The sequence below is a fragment of the Artemia sp. Qi Xiang Cuo genome, chromosome 17 (genome assembly GCF_049724085.1).
Source record: "Artemia sp. Qi Xiang Cuo chromosome 17, ASM4972408v1, whole genome shotgun sequence".
Lineage (NCBI taxonomy): Eukaryota > Metazoa > Arthropoda > Branchiopoda > Anostraca > Artemiidae > Artemia > Artemia sp. Qi Xiang Cuo.
The window spans coordinates 55,257,063-55,276,681 of record NC_142810.1 but is presented as its reverse complement, the minus strand read 5'-3'; the positions used below and the strand labels follow the sequence as shown (position 1 = coordinate 55,276,681).

At 35.4% G+C, this 19,619-nt stretch overlaps 1 protein-coding gene across 1 annotated transcript in view; it reads right to left on the bottom strand.

Annotated features, from left to right (window-relative positions):
- GatC (glutamyl-tRNA(Gln) amidotransferase subunit C, mitochondrial) overlaps positions 1 to 5,860 on the bottom strand; it is a 61,781-nt gene extending 55,921 nt beyond the window's left edge. The window contains exon 1 of the mRNA XM_089102928.1: positions 5,803 to 5,860. The gene's annotated coding sequence lies outside the window, so the exon portion shown is untranslated. The remainder of the gene's footprint in view (positions 1 to 5,802) is intronic.
- Positions 5,861 to 19,619: the final 13,759 nt, after the last annotated feature.

The window sequence follows — 19,619 nt, the reverse complement described above, 5'->3', positions numbered from 1 at the left end:
TTTCCCTTTAGATATTCCTGTTCCTCTGATTAAAGCTTTCAGTTATTACCTCTCAAAACCCCTATCCACCCTGTTTAATGAAATTACCGAATCTGGACAGTTCCCTCAATATTGGAAACAAGGCTTTATTTCTCTAATCAAAAAGAAAAATGGGAAGCCTGGCTTTGATGGTATTCGTCCTATTACCCTCACCTCAATTTTTCAAAATTGTATGAAAATTTTCTCTCAGACTGGCTTAACATGAAAGTCCTCCCCCTCATTGATCTTAGACAGTTTGGTAATCTCAAATACACATCAACCTCTCATTACCTGATCCATCTTGTTGATACCATGGGTAAATTACTTGAAAAACCTAACACTTGGCTTAATCTAATTTCTATTGATCTTCAAAAAGCTTTTGATTTGATTAACCACAATTTACTCATAGATAAACTTATAAATGAATTTCACATTGAAAGTTTCCTTGTTAAGTTCGTTGCCTCTTTTCTCTCTAATAGATCTCAAGCAGTTAAATATCAAAATTGTTTCTCAGATCATCTCCCCATATTTAATGGCATTCCTCAGGAGATTATTCTAGGACCTCTCCTTTTTTCTCTTATGATTAACACCCTTTCAACCCTTTATGACAATAAGTGGAAATTTGTTGATGACTTGACAGTTTCAGAGATATACCATAAAAAGACTTTTAGCAACCCAATGGGCATACTCCAAGATATTGCCTGTGAGGCCTCTTCCCTTGACATGACAGTTAACCCTTCTAGATCCGAAATAGTCTCAGTAACTTTCCTTAAATCCCCTCCCCTTTTTCTTACTCCTATTTCTCCTGAAACCTCTGTCACATCTCTTAAACTCCTTGGTGTTACAATTTCTTCCAATTTGAAATGGGATGCCCATATAAATAATATCCTACAACAAGCAAACTCCTCGATTTCCTTCCTAAAACTTTTAAATAAATTCAGTTGCCCCCAATCACATTTACTACAAGTATACATTTCTTTTGCGTGTCCCATATTAGAGTATGCTTGTCCTGTGTGGCACCCTGGCCTCTCAAATGAAGCAACACAAAAAATGGAAAAATGTCCAAAAGAGAGCTCTAAGAATTATTGTTAAAGAGGGCCATATACCATATTTGCATTTGTTAAATATTTCAAACCTAGAGACCCTCAAGAGACGAAGAAATAATTTGTGCCTCCGTTTTGGTAAGTTGGCACTTTTGAACCCTTGTACTGCAAACCTTTTCCCTGAATACCATGTACCCAATAGAAATCGTCCTCCACAAACTGTGTCCCAGCCTATCCCCACCTTATCTCCTATTCTTTGTACTACCTTGCGGCATAAGAAATCTTTTATCCCTTTTTTACTGATATAATAAATAGTGGTTAATTTGTACATAAATTTTGTCTTTTCTCTTATATAATAAAAGAAACAGATCGTTTTTCTTCATACTCTTTTTTTTTGTTCCCTATCTCCTTTTTATGTTGTTTTTTAAAAATTTGTTAATGTGTATATAATTTATTTTTTCAGTTTTGGTCTTTTTAACTAGTTGCCACTTTGCAGTTTTTAATATAAGTGACAAAGGAATCATTCCGATATTTAATTATTCATTTATTTTTATTTTTTTGCATTGGTTGCCAATTTTTTAGTTGTTGTGCTTTTGTTATGATTTTCTTGCTTGTTTGTTTTTTTATGGACTTCGAAATTCGAATTCGGCCCTTCAGGGCTTGTGATAGTATTTTCTCAAAATAAATATCTCTCTCTCTCCCATGCCCATGATTCCCCCAAACACATCCAATAAAAATTTTGATATAGCCATTTTGTTCAGCATATTTTATTTCCAGATAGAAAATATATTTTTGAGGAGGACACTCCCCAACAACCCTCAGGGCAAGAATTATAAGTTATGCATTGGGGCATATAAGGTTTTTATTAAAACCATTGTTGTAGAAACTTGAAAAGGGGCTCATTTGATTTGAAATTCAAAGGGATAGTACCCTTTTTAATAGTCAAAAGTGATTTGAGGGCAACTAACCCCTGTCTCATGCCCACCTTTTCCCCAAACACATCCAATCAAAATTTTTAGATAGCCTTTTTATTCAACATAGTCGAAAGTTCTGGAAATTATGTCTTTAAGGACCCCTCCCCCACAGACCTCAGGGCAAGAGTTGTAAGTTATGCCCTGGGGCATATAAAGTTTTTATTGAAAGCATTGTCATAGAAACTTCAAAAGGGCTCATTCAATTGGAAATTGAAAGGACTAGTGCCTTTTATAATAGTTGAAAGTGATTGGATAGTGACTAATGCCCCTCTCATGCCCACCATTTTCCAAAACACATCCAATCAAAATTTTGAGATATCAATTTTGTTCAACATAGTTGAATGTTTTGGAAATTAGGTCTTTTAGGATGATAACCCCCTCAGAACCCTCAGTGCAAGGGTTGTAAGTTATACCCTGGGGGTATATAAGGTTTATATAGAAAGTTGTTGTATAAATCATAGGCAGCACAATTGTGCTGCCTTTACTGAACAAAATTTGCACTTTACTGAAAAAATAGAAATGAATGTGCATTGTCAGTTTAATATACATATACTGATATTTAGTAATCAAAATGTTAATATTATTTGATTTATAAGGTTGTAAAAATAAAAACATTTATAATTTTTCAGTTAAGTGCAAATTTTGTTCTGGCCTTGGGAAGGCATAGGGGTTTTACACCCAACTTATGTAAATTTCTGCTTGTTTTGATTTGGCTTGGTTAATTATTGTAATTTCTGTTTGTTTTGGTTTCATTTATGTATTGATGCTGATTTGTGCTAGTTTCATGCTTGGTAGATTATTTGATTTTATTTTTGCTCATTTTTTGTTTAATGGAGTTCTTTACTTTTCTTTGAAAAACTTATTTTGTGGAAAAAGTTTGTTTAAATTAATTGCATTAAATGACTATATTATCAATGCATAGTCCCAGGTGGTTTCTTCCTGTATTCTAGAAGGGATAGATGTATATCTTATTGCTTATGCAGATGATGTCTTTAACCCCAGCCAAATGATACTGGCATTTAAGTTAAAATTTTCCATTTTGAGTTGAAAGTATTCAAAAATAAATCTCAAGGGGGAGATAGATGTTTTGGGGGTGATAGAAAATGTCTATCCTTTTCTATCCCCCCCCCCCCTAAGGGAATTTTCAATCCCACCCCCCAAAACATATATTAGTAGAAGAAATCATCTGTAATGTAGAGTGAGCTATAAACTCTAAACTAGAAAACAATCAACATTGATCCACAAGATATCAGATGCTTGGTTTCTAATACCCTTGGAAAAGGTTTAGGCAAATTTCTAGGTGTGCTCTATAATTTAGCTAGGATGAAAGTGAAAACATTATTTGATACCTTTTTTATGCTCTTTCATAATTCAATAATTGTCTCTGGGGCTAATTGCATTTTGAGCCCTTAAAGGGGCCCCAGAGGTATTTTAAATAAATTATGAAATAGCATGAAAAAAGCATCAAATGATGTTTTCACTTTCATCCTGGCTAAATTATATGGTCTACTGTAAATTTACCAACCCCCCGCCCCCCAAACCCCTTATGTGCAAATATATACCCTGAATTGTCAACAGCACACGTCTTAATCGCAAAATTCAGTACTATTTTTGTCAACAGCATTTGAAAAACTTGAAACAGTAGGACAATGTTTTATATTTGAGTTGACTAACAAATAAGGTTTGACTTGTTATAAATCAGTATTTTTGGAATATATTACTCTTGAACAACTTATTTATAAACTAGGGATATGTTTTAACCACTTTTCAATAACTTTTATCAGTTATCAACTAGTGTTGACAATTTCTTTGTTTAGTTAAAAAAAAATGAAATATTTTGGGGCCCCTTTAAGGGCTCAAGATGTAATTAGCCCCAGGATCAGTTATTGAATAAAGAAAGAGCATAAAAAAGGCATCAAATGATGTTTTCACTTTCATCCTAGCTAAATTATGGTGCCATCTAGAAATTTACCAAGGTGTGTCCAAACAGAAACATATCAAGAAGAATCTAACAAAGGATGAAATGAAGGTCCACACAGATTTCAAAAAAGATACTAACATCATAATTACCAAAGCTGATAAAGGTGGCACTTATGTTTAGAAAAATTATTAAATACTAAAATCTCTTTTCTATTAACTATTTTTACCCTACAATACTCTTTCTAAATATAGTGCATAATGGTCATTGCTACAGTTGTCTTGCCACTTGCCCAAAACCATTTAAAACTATAGTTTACTGATTTTCTTTTTTATGTTTCAAATTGGATTTGTTTGTTTTTTTAATTCCAAAAGGTAAATTTTGGTCAATATCTACCAAATCATATTATTGAGTTAGGAATAAAGTGAATACACCATTTGATGCCTTTTTTTATGCTGATTATAAATATAATATCCATTTATATCGGAAATTACAGCCCCCCCCTATAGCGAATATCCATAATTTAACATTGAATTGGCATATACTGGGGGGGGGGGCTGAAATTCAATTATGATGGAAATGATTGTTATATATTTAATCAGCATTAAAAAAGGCATTGAATGGTGTATTCACTTTAGTCCTAACTCAATAATATGATTTGGAAGATATTGACCTAAATTTCTAGGGCTTAGAAATCAGGAGAGGGTTAACATGTGGTAAAGTTCTACAAAATATTATTGAGTTAGGACTAAAGTGAATACACCATTCGATGCCTTTTTGTATGCTGATTATGAATATAATAATAATTTCTATCGGAAATTAATTTCAGCCCCCCTATATATACCTAACCTAACCTAACCCTGAATTGGCATATATAGGGGGGGGGCTGAAATTCATTTCCAATAGAAATGATTATTAGGCTATATTTGTAATTAGCATAAAAAAAGGCATTGAATGGTGTATTCACTTTATTCCTAACTCAATAATATGATTTTGTAGAACTTAACCTAACATGTAAGCTTGGCAATACCTTCCTGTAGTATGTTTTTGGCCTTAGATTCACTACTGAAAGTTTCATTTTCCAAACCTAACCCCTTTCCAAGATAGCAAAAAGTGGCTTAAATTAATTTTACCATTTTTTTCTATCTTACTTGTGTTCTAGTCTAGAGATCTACTACAAATTTAGCCTAACCTATCCAACTTTCTAAACTTTAAAAAAAGGAAAGGGTAAATTTTTACAAAATCTTATTAGGCCTATTGACTTATGAATAAAATGAATATACTACTCAATGCCTTTTTTTATGCTCTTTATGAATAAAATAATCATTTTTATCAGAAATGAATTTTAGCCCCTATGTCCTATAGCCTATATACCAATTCAGGGTAGGCTATATATTTGCACATTAGGGGGGTTGGGGAAAAGTTTAATCTTACCTCTCATTTACATCAGAAATAAAATTTATCCCTATCCCCCTAATGTGCAAATATTTGCCCTGAATTGGTATAAATAGGGCTGGGGGTAAAATTCCTTTCAGACAAAAATGATTATTATCTTTGGAGAGCATAAAAAAAGGCATCAAGTGGTATGTTTACTTTATTCATAAGTTAAGAATATGATTTGGTAAAAATTTACCAAGGAAAGAATTAAGGATTGGAGCTTGGGAGCACCTTCCCAAGGCACAGCTTAATCTAGGCTCCAAAATTCAGAGTGCAAATATAAAAGAAGTAAGCAAAAAGCCTTTTCACTCAGAAGGTTGATGTTGTAGCCTATAAGAATAGATATCGTTTCCTTTGCAGTGAAATGAAATGAAAACCAAAAAAAGTTCTGAGTTTTATTACTTGTACTTACTTATATGGTTACGTTTTTCTTGTGTGTAGGATTTAAAATTTGCTGGTATTAAGTCTTCTTTGTTTTCTAAATCCCTAAAATCGAAGTAAAATACCTAAAACCGGAATTTCTTATACGCAAGAGCCCTCATCCCCTATTATCTGACTCCTATTTCGAATTGCTAGTAAAATCCTAAAGGGCAGTCTTGAAAATTTGCACTTTACTGAAAAAAATATAAATGTTCTTACTTTTATAACTTTAATAAATCAAATAATATTAACATTTTGATTACTAAATATCAGTATATGTATATTAAACTAACAATGCAGATTCATTTGTATTTTTTTCAGTAAAGTGCAAATTATGTTCTGGCCTTGGGAAGGCATAAGGGTTTAGAGCCCAACTTATGTTAATTTCTGCTCGTTTTGAGTTTGAGTTGGTTATTTATTGTAATTTCTGTTCGCTTTGGGTTTCATTTATTTATCGATGCTAATTTGCGGTAGTTTTACGATTGGTAGATTATTTTATTTTATTTCTGTTCATTTTTTGTTTAATGGAGTTCTTTACTTTTCTTTGAAAAACTTATTTTGTGGAAAAAGTTTTTTTAATTCATTTCTGTTCGTTTTATATTGACATAGTCTTTTCAGGGAGAAACAAAATAATACTTTAAATCTTTTCTTTTTTTAAGACTTTATAGTTTGGCCTGCTATTTGTATGCAGGAGGAAAATTTTCAGCAATCTTTAACAACATACACCCTTTTAAAAATATGGACACAAATAGTAGTGTTTAACTTCGTTTCATACCTCCTCTAGTTGACCTGAAATGGAAAACTTGATACCATTTGCAAAAAAAATCTGCTTACTTTTTTTAAGAACTTGGATACACCTACTCTATTTTGACTTGGTTGAATTTTAAGAGCAGAAGTAGCCCCGAAAGTTTGAACATAATACCCGCAGTCGTTCTTGGGATACTGTTGAGATGCCTTATTGGGAATTAGCATTAACTCAGTACATTTTGATTTAATCTTAAGGCATCACTTAGTTTTTAACTAAATGATAAATGATAATGATAACTTTCGACAATTAAAAAGGGCCATTTTCGATTTCCAAACAAATGAGCCCTTTTTGAAATTTCTACAACAATTTTCTATATAAACCTTATATGCCCCCAGGGCATAACTTACAGCCCTTGCACTGAGAGCCAACCCTTGCACTGAGGGCTCTGAGGGGATTATCATCCTAAAAGACCGAATTTCCAGAACTTTCAACTACGTTGAACAAAATAGCTATCTCTAAACTTTGATTGGATGTGCTTGGGGAAATGGTGGGCGTGAGTTAGTTGCCTTCCAATTACTTTAGACTATTAAAAAGGGCACTAACCATTTCAATTTCCAATCCAATGAGCCCTTTTTGAAGTTTCTACGACAACACGTTCCAAAATTCCTTATATGCCCCCAGGGCATAACTTACAACCATTGCCCTGAGGGCTGTGGTGGAGTGTCCTCCTCAGAAATATAATTTTTATGGGGAAATCAACTACGCTGAACAAAATGGCTATCTCAAAATTTTGATTGGCTGTGTTTGGGGAAAAGGTGTTTTGGGGAATGATGGGCGTGGGGGGGGGGGGTAGTTACCCTCAAATGACTTTAGACAAAAAGGGCACTAGCCACACCAATTTCCAGTCGAATGAGCCCGTATCAAAGTTTCTACAACAAATTCTCCTATTCAAAGTGTCGTGGTCTGGAAAAGAAATATTTCATTTTGCCGAAATCGTTCTTTATTTAGGCAGCGCGATTGCGCTGCCTATGATAATACCAAACAGACTTGTGTTAATTACAACACTGATGTGAACAATGCATTACTTTTATAAGAATCAAGATATCATAATAAAAAATTAAGGAAAAAGGAGATATAGCCCCTACCCAATCCCTATATCGAATTTCTAATATTTGAGTGTAAAATTGCAGGGATAAAACCATTGTCAATCTTTTGGTAAAGTAACTAACTGCACCATAAAAGAGATTCTGTTCAGACTCAATGGAAAAACCTTAAGTTATAAACAATGAACAAGTTGTTCTATAAACATAAACTTTATTGACCAAAACAGAAGAATAGAGAAAAATTGATACAAGTATATACTTCTTGAAAAATACATAAGGCTGTACGTCTTATTAGTGTAAGTTCAAAACGTACCAGAATCATCGCTATCAGAGGATTTCCTCAAAGCATCAATAGGAAATCGAACTTGATACTAAAACTAGTAAAAAAAAAGCAAAGGGGTAGGTTTTACTTCATTAAGCCTGCTGGAATGAAATAAGCTTCTATTCTGAAGTAAAGAGATTCACTCATTCTGAAAACTAACCTTCTTCTTGAACTAGACTATTCTTAAACTTTATTCCGGTCTATAAGCTATTTGAGTTCTAGCAAACAAAAACTTGTACCTGAATTTTGGGTTTTCTCTCTCTTTTTCATTGGCATTGGTTTCTTTATTTCAGAATATTTTTAAGCAATATCAAGGCTATTTTCCTAAACGAAGTGAAACGCAAATAACTTAGTGGGTTTTACAAGGTCCTATATTTGTTTTTTTTTTAGCTTCTGACGTTTTACTTTAATTTGATTATTTACCGCAATTTCTGTTTGTTTTGGGTTTCACTTATTTTTTATTGGGATATAAATAAGTATTATATTTCGATTACAATTGGTTTTATTTTAACTCTTCCTAGGTTTAATGTAGCTCTTTACTCTTTTTTATGTCCTTTTGAGGAAAAAGTTTTTAATTTTTATTAATTGTCAAGTAAAAGCGATTTATAAGAATTTTACAGTCTACAGATAGGATTTAGAGAAAATACCAGCGGAAACAATACTTCCGCAGACTATGTGAGGTAAAACCAAATCAAATTAACAAAATAAAAGTAGATAAATCAGAAAAAATAGAAACCAGTCGGGTTTAATGGAATGAAAGCAATCGGATAGAAAAATAAAGCAACGAAAGCTTTGATGACATTTGATGGAAAGGCTTGAAGGCACCTAAACTGTGGTTTCGTTATTTCTTTAACTTTTAAGAAAAGTTAGACAGAACAATCAGTTTTCATTTACCATTTATAATGATTTGCATAAGACTAACACGAAAGAGGAAGATACTTGGCAGAATATGTATTAGATTAGAGATACGGCCTGTACAAGTGCAAGTTACCTGAGTCTTTTAGAAAAAGTTTTCCCCCTATTGTTTGAACACTTTTATCTTCACACCGGTAGGTTTTTTTCATTGCTTTTTCCATGTATTTGAACAGACCGTTAATAAGAAAAAGTACAAGAAGAGAATTAAAGAGTTTCAGGATTGGATTTCTTTCTACCATGCCTAAAGCAAGAACAAAAAATTTGTCCCTGCTCCCAAGGCCGTATCCAGGGAGGTGGGGGGGGGGGGGCTACCCGGTTTGCCCCCCCTCCCCCTTCCCCCGAAATTTTTGACCGAGTCGGAAATTAGTCTAAAAAATACCTGTAAAGACAAAACCTTACCAGAAAAAAAAATATGCTCCCACACTAAATCCTATTGCATTTTGTGGGTTAACGGTGCTCATCAGCTTACGCAATTAGGTAACCGTAGGTAACCCCATGTTCTCCTAACCTTGCATAGTAAATTAGGGTTAATAATATGTGCTCTGATCAGCTTACGCAATTAGGTAACCCCATATTCACCTGACCTTCCATAGTAAATTAGGATTAATGGGCGCTCGAGGTATGGTATAAGAGAGTGCAAGATTGTCAGTTCAGTTCAGTTCCATTTCGGACTTGGCTAAGAGAAGAGCGATTTTCAACATGAAGAGGAAGTGTGACATTACGTCGTTTTTTGCGCCCAAGCGGACCAGGGATGTTTCTGACAGTGGCATTAGCGGGACGTCTGCGGAGCATTCATCTACACCTGTGGATCTGAAGGGCACTGGAACCATTGTTGAAGCTTCTGAATTACGCACACTGGAACCAACCACGAAGCAACACGCACTTGCACCAGCCCAGTCTTTGTCGTTGTTTGCAAATGACATCGGTCGTTTTGTCAACAAATCATCCAGTCTCGATTCAAATTCTAAACTTCGTTTGCTGAAGAGCCCTTGGACTCCAGATGTCTCCTACATTTTTCCAGTATCCGAAAAACGGAAGCTGAAAGTTCAGTTAACTTGGCTCGCTCGTTTCAGTCGGTTGTCCTACTCTCCGTCTGAGGACGCTGCTTTTTCTGCTCCGTCTGAGAAGTCTTCTAGCCTACTATTTGGCTTCTTTTTGCGCAAAAAAAAAAATAGCTTTTAGTATTTAACTGTATGTAAATACTTGTCTTGTTTTTGCGTTACTAAAAAAAAAAAAAAAAAAAAAAAAACATGCCCCTTATAGATACGAAAGTATGCCTAGTGGACGCGTCCTCGTTCGCAAGGGGCGGACTAACGGTCTCGAGATAACGTAATGTTGCTCGAGGATGTTAGACAAAGTCCACGGGAAAAAATCAGGTAACCCCCCCCCCCCCCCCGAACAAAAATCCTGGATACGGCCCTGCCTGCTCCTTTCCCTGCTAAGGTAAATTGGAAATATTTCTTTTCTGTACAGGAGAGCTATATTTTTATACTATAAATGATCTTGATTCTTTGCAAAAGAGACATTGAGAAAATGAAAGACAGAATAAGAAATTAAGGAAAACCTCTCAGCAAACATTTACCCAGGTGCCTCAAAAATCCGTCACCCTTTAGTCATAAGCAGCACTATAGCGCTGCCTAAGTAAAGAGCAATGTCGGCACAATGTATTATTTGTATTATTTTTTTTTTTTGCTTTTAGATCAGGGTACTTCTTACAGAAGAATTTGTCGTAGAAACTTTGAAAAGGGCTCATTCAATTGGAAATTATAAGGGCTAGTGCCCTTATTAATAGTTGAAAGTCATTGGATCGCAACTAACACCACTCCCATTCGCACCATTTTCCACAACACATGCAATCAAAATTTTGAGATAGCAATTTTGATCAATGTAGCTGAAAGGTCCGAAAATTATATCTTTGAGGATGACAACCTCTCTACAGCTCTCAGGACAAGGGTTGTAAGTTATGCCCTGGTGGCATATAAGGTTAATATAGAAAGGATGATCGTACAAACTTTGGAGGACGCTCACTGGATTTGTAATCAGTGTAAACTTCCGAGTGATCGGAAGGTGGATACCCCCCTCCCCCCCCCACAGCTCATATTTTTCCGAAACGCTACCTATAGGAAATCCGAGATGGCCATTTATTGTCGTAGAAGCTTCAAAAAAGGCTCATTCGAATGGAAATTGCAATGATTTTTTTTTTAATTGTCAAAAGTTATTGGAGGGGAACTATCCCCCCTCAAACGCCCATCATTTCCCCGAACACCTCTAATCAAAGTTTTGAGATAGCCATTTTGTCCAACGTAGTCCAGAAATTTAAAATTCTGGAAATGATAATTTTGAGGATGGCACCCCCCCCCGCTCTCGGGGCAAGGGTTGTAAGTTATGCCCTGGGGGCATATAAGGTTTTTATAGAAAGGGTAGTCGGATAAGCTTCAAAAGGGCTCACTAAATTGGGAATCAGAAGATCTAGTACCCTTTTTAAGATTCAAAGTGATCGGAGGGTGGATACCCCCCACAAACCTTGTATTTTCCCAAAATATATCTGATGGACATTTGGAGATGACCATTTGTTGTCGTAGACACTTGAAAAAAAGTTCATTCGAATGAATATTGAAATAGCCTTTTTTAGTAGTGAAAAGTGATTTGAGGGCAACAAGCCATCCTCCCGCGCCCATCAATTACCAAAACACATCTAGTCAAAATTTGGATTTAGCCATTTTGCTCAGCGTAGTTAAAAAGTATGGAAATTGTGTCTTTAGGGATGACAACCCCCCCCCCTCCAGAGCCCTCGCCGCAAAGTGAATGGAGGGAGTCATCCCCCCCCCCCCCTAAGCCTATCATTCCACAAAACATACCCGATCAAAATTTTAAGAGAGTTATTTTGTTCAGCATTGTTGAAAGGTCCAGTATTTGTGGATGTCAACCTCCCCACAGTCCTCAGGACAAGGGCTGAAGTTAGGCAATTCCTTCATTGTTTAGAGATAGTATATGTTAATGAGAAAGGTGCATGTTTGAATTTTTCTTTCCAAGAAGACGATGGGTATTCAGGTGGGCCTTTCAGAGAATATTGAGGGAAGTATTGAACTAAATTAAACACGTTATGTGTATATGGACTGCAAAAAGGGTACAACACAGGATTGTTGTACACAAATTAACTGAGTATGTTAATTTGGAAAATTCAGGAAATGATAAGAGAGATGATCAAAAAGGCAATATTTGCACGCTACCAATACTTCTTCAACTACCACCAATACTACTACTACACTCCTCCATTTACAGTATTGAGGGAAAAATTGAACTAAATTAAAAGACGCTATGTGCATGCATATCAGAGGCAACGCTGTAGCACAACCTATAGTAAAGGCCATACGGCTCCAATGTTTTATTATTATTTTTTTTCCAACAGTCTGTTTATATGGAAGAGGTCGTCGTAAAAACTTCAATGGGGGCTCACTTTATTGAAATTCAAGAGTTCTCGTGCCCTTTTTAAGAGTCGAAAATAATTGGAGGGCAACTAGCCCCCCCCCCCCATCATTCCCCCAAACACATCCAATCAAAATTTTGAGATAGCCATTTTGTTCAGCGTAGTTGATTTCCAGATAGATAATATATTTGTGAGGAGGACACTCCCCCCAACCCTCAGGGCAAGGGTTTTAAGTTATGCCCTGGGGGCATATAAGGTTTTTATAGAAGGCTTTGTCGTAGAAACTTCAAAACAGGGTCATTGGATTGGAAATTAAAGGGCTAGTGCCCTTTTTAATAGTCGAAAGTGATTGGAATGCAACTAGCCCACCCCCCCACGCCATCATTTCCCCAAACACACCCAATCAAAATTTTGAGATAGCCATTTTGTTCAGTTTAGTTGATTTCCAGATAGAAAATTTGTTTTTGAGGAGGACACTCCCCCACAACCTTCAGGGCAAGGGTTTTAAGTTATGACATGGGGGCATATAAGGTTTTTATAGAATGCATTGTCGTAGAAACATCAAAAAAGGCTCATTCGATTGAAAATTCAAAGTGATAATGCCTTTTTTAATAGTTGAAAGTGATTGGAGGGCAACTAACCCCCCTCTCACGCCCACCTTTTCCCCAAATACATCCAATCAAAATTTTGAGATACCCATTTTGTTCAGCGTAGTTGATTTTCGGATAGAAAATATGTTTTTGAGGAGGACACTCCCCCACAACCCTTAGGGCAAGGGTTTTAAGTTATGCCCTGGGGGCATATAAGGTTTTTGTAGAAGGCGTTGTCGTAGAAACTTCAAAAAAGGCTCATTCGATTAGAAATTCATAGGGATAGTGCCCTTTTTAGGCGTCGAAAGGGATTGGAGGGCAACTACAGCCCCCCCCCCACCACGCCCATCATTCCCCCAAACACATCCACTCAAAATTTTGAGATAGCCATTTTGTTCAGCGTAGTTGATTTCCATATAGAAAATATCTTTATGAGGAAGATAATCCCCCGCACCCATCAGGGCAAGGGTTTTAAGTTATGTCTTGGGGGCAAATAAGGTTTTTATAGAAGGTGTTGTCGTAGAAACTTCAAAAAAGGCTCATTCGATTGGAAATTCAAAGGGATAGTGCCCTTTTTAATAGTCGAAAGTAATGGGTGGGCAACTAGCCCCCCCCCCCATGCCCATCATTCCCCCAAACACATCCAATCAAAATTTTGAGATAGCCATTTTGTTCAGCGTAGTTGATTTCCAGATAGAAAATATGTTTTTGAGGAGGACAATACCCCAGAACCCTCAGGGCAAGGGTTTAAGTTATGCCCTGGGGGCATATAAGGTTTTTGTAGAAGGCACTGTCGTAGAAACTTCAAAAAGGCTCATTCGATTGGAAATTTAAAGGGCTAATGCCCTTTTTAATAGTCTAAAGTGATTGGAGGGCAACTAGCCCCCCCCACGCCCATTATTCCACCAAACACATCCAATCAAAATTTTGAGATAACCATTTTGCTCAGCGTAGTTGATTTTCCCATAAAAAATATGTTTTTGAGGAGGACACTCCCCCACAACCCTTAAGGCAAGGGTTTTAGTTTATCCCCTGGGGGCATATAAGGTTTTTTATAGAAGGCTGTGGAGTAGAAACTTGAAAAATGGCTCATTCGATTGGAAATTCAAAGGGATAGTGCCCCTTTTAATAGTCGAAAGTGATTTGAGGGCAACTAACCCTCCTCTCACGCCAAACTTTTCTCCAAAGACATCCAATCAAAATTTTCAGACAGCCATTTTATTAAACGTAGTTTTAAGGTCTGGAAATTTGCTGTTTGAGGATGACAACTCTCCCACAGCCCTCAGGGAAAGGGTTATAATTTAAGGATTCTCCGAATCCTTCATATCATTTTTTATGGAAGGGATACTCGTATAAAACTTTAGAGAGGGCTCATTTGATTGGAAATTGAAAGTTCTTGTTCACTTTTTAAGAGTCAAAAGAGATTGGAGGGCAACTAGCCCCCCCCCCCTCCTCCACGCCTTAAATACATCTGATAAAAATTTTGATAAAAATAGTTGAAAGTTTAAGTAACAAAACTCTGACGTCAACAAAAGCCCCCAGGGTCCGGGGGCAGGAAGGGATTCTCGTATGAACTTCAGAGAGGGCTCATTTGATTTGAAATTGGAAATTCTAGTCCAGCTCTTACGAGTCAAAATCGATCGAAGGGCAAATACCACCCCCACGTCCTTTTCCCCATCCCTCCCTGTTTATACCTGATTATACCTGAAGGCCCAATGAGAGTTAAAATGTTTTGGTATTAAAACACACCTATTAGGCATCTGCTCTCCTCCCTAACAAGGAAAGATACAGAGAGTGTAAGGCAGTGGCGGATCCAGGGGAGGGGCGAGGGGGGCGCCCCCCTAACTGAGTCTAAACTAATGTAATTTACTTAATTAACGCAAGATTGTGTTAATTAAACTTGCTCCTAACGCAAGTTTATCGGATAAACCTATTTCCCCCCCTAAAAAACCCTGGATCCGCCCCTCGTGTAAGGGCACTATAAATTTTAATTTGTAATTCAATGAACCCCGTTCCAAAGTTTATTCGACCACCTCTTCCACATAAAGTGCCCCTGGAAAAATAAATAAGTATTAATTCATTGAACCCTTATGGCTCTTTACTTAGGTAACGCTGTAGCATTGCTTCTGACCTAAAAAGTTGAGTAGAAATTTCAGCTTCCATTTTTATGAATATCCGAAATTATATAAGGGGAATATGTTTGGGGAGCATATTCCACGGCTGGGAAATTTCTTCTGGGTGGAATTTAACGCGGGGGATTTATCAGCAGGAAAAGAAAATGTTCTTTGAGGGGGGAAGAATTTCCCAGGGGTGGGTTTTCCAAATGTGAATTATTCAGGGAGGGGATGACTAAACCCATTCGATAATATTCTAAATTTTACATCTGAAAGTAACGGGAATAAAGAATCAACGGAAATGTCAGAGATAGCACTTCAGGTTCCTTTAGACGATTTTGTTCGTGTCTTTTGAAAAAAAGACATTTTCAAAAGACAGATTAATTTCATTTGTTTTACTTTCTCTGTGAGAAAGACTTCCCCCCACCACTGTCTCCGCTAAGGTTTCAGTTTTTATCTCAAGCCTTAAAAATGAACGCAATGCGATAAAACTATAACTCAAAATAACATTTATAGAATAATATATGCAAATAACACGGAACAAATAATCAAAATTGCTTACTATGAGTTGAGGCTCATACAAATGATGGGCCAGGGGGCTCACCATTTCACAATCTATAAAATCAATCCTGCAATAAATGAAAATATAAAGTATTTTTGAGTATTTTAACGTCTTCCATAACTCAAACGGTCCAATATGCTACAGCCCAATGAGTCTGTCTAATCTCCTAAATTGGGAATGGAGGAGATAAGTGAAGTTCAGCCCCGTACTGGATGAGTCTCCAACCTCACCCTCCCCCTCTCCTACTGTCTACGCTAAAGTTTTCTTCCTTCTGCCAACTACGCTGCTCCTACCCCAAAGACTTTTGGTTTTTTTAAAATAAATTTTTGTTCGTTTTTGATTGCAAAAAGTTTCAAGTTTTTATTGCATGGGGGGGGGGGTGCTTACTGTCCGATTATTCTTGACTTTAAAAGACGGATCTAGAACTTTCAATTTAAATCAAATGAGGTTTTTTTTAAAGTCTATACGATTACCTCTTTAATAAAAATCTTATATATGAACAATAGATAGCTTGCATAACTTGTGGACAGCGATTGACTTGCCATTTGACTTGCTGACTTTGCATTTCTGACTTTGACATTTGACTTGACTTGCATTTGACTTGAGCGGTGATTTGACCATTTGACTTGCTGACACAAAGGGATCACGACTGTTTGGAATTGACCTTAATAGGATTTTGTGTGCCAAAGCAATGGCATCTATCACAGAGTATGTATTTTAACCTTATAATTGGATAATTATAATAGATTTACTATGTGTTCTTCCCATAAAAAACTTTGACCTACAGCGTCATTGGCGCTTTACTGAAAACGAATTATATTACAAATGTTTTCTTTTGTGCTTAATATTGAAAATAAATATTAAAATTACAGTAAAATTTTGAACCGATGAACTTTCAGTAATTAATATCATTATACATCAAATATTCAGTTTAATTTATTAGTTCTTTCCAAGATTGGTCAAGACAAATACAGTTTCACTACAAACAAAATTTGGATACTGCCCCCTTCTTTAACTGCAGAAACCTAAAGCCTTCTGCGTCATTGGCGCTTCACTGAAAACGAATTACTCTTATATTACAAATTTACTCTTTTCCAGTTCTTACAGCATTGAAAATGAAAATAAGAATTACAGTGAAAAAAATCTTGAACTGATGGATCTTTCAACAATTAATATCATTATTTATCTAATATTCAATTTGATTTTGTTTATACTTTCCACGACTGTTCAAGACTCATATAGTTTTCAGTAAGGCGCCAATGACGCAGCAGGTTTTAGGCTTCTGCAGTGAGGCGATACCCAAACTCTTGTTTGTAGTTGTTTTTATTCGATTCAAACTTGATTTGCATATTGAATTTAAGTTTCACTCGTTTTAAGATTTATTTATTCATTTACATTAATATATATTGTATGTTTGTTCGCATTGATTGTTTATTTAATTTCTGTTCGTTTTAAGTTTCATTTATGCTTTAATAGCAAAATATTTTTTTCAGCTTGATTTTCATATTCAATCTAAGCATTACTCGCTTTAAAATCTATTTATTCATTTATATTATTACTTGTTGTATGTTTTTTGCTATGATTGTTTATTTAATTTCTGTTCGTTTTGGGTTTCATTTATTCTTTAATAGTAATTTCTGGTCGTTTTGTGTTTGAATTTTCACAGGTTAACATTCATATCTCCTCAGCTTAAGTTTAAAATGGCCTTTACTTTTCTTTGAAAAACTTATTTTTCGGAAATTCTTTTTAATTAATTGTCAAAATAGTATACCTCAAGAATCAATTTAGGTATAAAGTTGAAACTTTCAAAAAATACTTGCAGGGGAGGATCATCTCACCAAAAGTCAGTATGTGCACACTACTGCTAATATTGTTAAAGCTACATTTGCTACTACTTTTACTTCTTTTGCAACTACTTGTAGGGCTAAGAGCATTGAGATGAAAATTTCAAGAAGTATAAGAACATACATGTTATCAAAAGGACATATCAGCAATGTCATAGCAACGGCTAATTGCATTAAGTTGAAACTTCCAAGACTTGATTAGAGGGATGTTCAACTGACCAAAAGGCAATAGATTATTACTACCGCTGCTAGTAGTACTACCGCTTTCCAATACTATTGCTAGTAATATGAATACTACTGATGTGACTATTATTACAACTATGCCTATGGGCATGAAGGTGAAACGTTCAAGAAATTTTGATGGGGGGGGGGGGAGATGAACTAAATTAGAACACACCCCCTGTATGCAGGTTTTGAAAACGGTGTAACAGCAATATTTTATGAACAGTTTGGTATGTGAAGCTGAAACTAACATGGCTTGTTGTGAATGCATTCCTTATGGGTGCATTGCAATAAATAGCCGAGTCAAACTCAAAACGAGCAAAAATTAACAAGAGTAGTGCTAATACCCCTTGTCGTCTCAAGATCAGAACTTAATTCGCGCTTTACTGAAAACAAAATACGTTTAAAATGTTTTAAGTTTTTTTACTTTCATAAATAAAAAATTGTCAAAACCTTAAGGAATAAATATCAGTATATATCAAGTAAACTGACAATCCACGGTCATTTGTTGTTTTTTTTTTCGTTTTTTTTTTTCAGTAAAGCACAAATTGTGTTGTGGTCTTGAGAAAGCTTAGGGGTTATTAGCCCTACTCATGCTAATTTTGCTGGTTTTGAGTTTGACTCGGCTATTTATTGCAATTTCTGTTTGTCTTGAGTTTCATTTATTTATTGATATTGATTTGTGGTAGTTTTACGCTTGGAACATTATTTGACTTTATTTTTGCTACATTCGTGGCTTAATGGCACTCTTTACTTTTCTTTGAAAAACTTGTTTTGTGGAAAAAGTTTTTTAAATTAATTCTATAAGGGCTCCTTTAATCTAGACTGTAGTATACTTTAGTTCTTGAATCTATGAGATCTATAATATACTGGTACATATATTATAAAGAATTCATATTATGAAGGTCTGAAATACCGGCTCTTTAGAAGGGGACGTGCAAAAACATAAAGAGACACTTTTAAATTACTAGTTTTATATTCATTTCTATAGTTTGTTTGTGTTTCGACAAATCATAAGCAGCAACCCCTATAATGGATTCATTTAGCTCTTGGCTACGTAAAAAATAACATAACTGTTAACAAAAACTGATTCAAAAACAGATAAAAATGAGAAAAAATAGTAAATACCATTCATTGATACTTGATTTATATTACAAAGTAGGAACTCCATAGTTTTTTGATTATTTTTTTTTTGTATAACTTATGGCTACGTGAAACCATTAAAAAGGGCTGGAGATTGATTGTCATAAACGTGAGCAAAACTATAAAAATAAACATAAAATTAACAATCTAAAAATGACATTTTTTGCCCTGCATATCTTATTCTAAAGAGTCACTTTTCTATATTTATATCATTTTTTTTTTCAAATCTGGCAGCCTTAGATTGAATGACAACATTTCAACATTTGAGTTAGGGACTGATTGGACTGAGACATTATTTTATTCAATCTCGCAGATTTTGCTTTGGAGAAAGTATGCGGGTTGCTTGGCAATTCATAAAGTCTACCTTCACTTTGAAAAAACTTATACCATGATTTGTTGTTCTGAGATTTCTTTGCCATTCATTCCCCTGTGTTTAGCATCTGCATACGATGTTTTAGATCCAAAAATCGTTCAGTTTGCACATGACGGTTATAAGTTTTGCATACAATTCCAATAGACAAAATGAATTTGCTGAATACCAGAAATTCATCGAAGTTGCCGTTTACTCTATTCTCTATTTGTCTAAGATACGCTGCCTTGAAATGGAGCTACTGTAATAGTGGAATACACTGAACATTTATTTTCAGAGCATAATCACTGACAATATTTCCACTGCAAAGCGTATCAATGATGTTAAAATTTAGCTGCATTACTTTTTTTGTAGTATATATTACTGGTGGTGAAAAAGCTTAACCCTATTAACATTCCTTCACCTGATTGTTATGTAAGAGTGTGTAACCCTACTAAAAATTGTGCAGA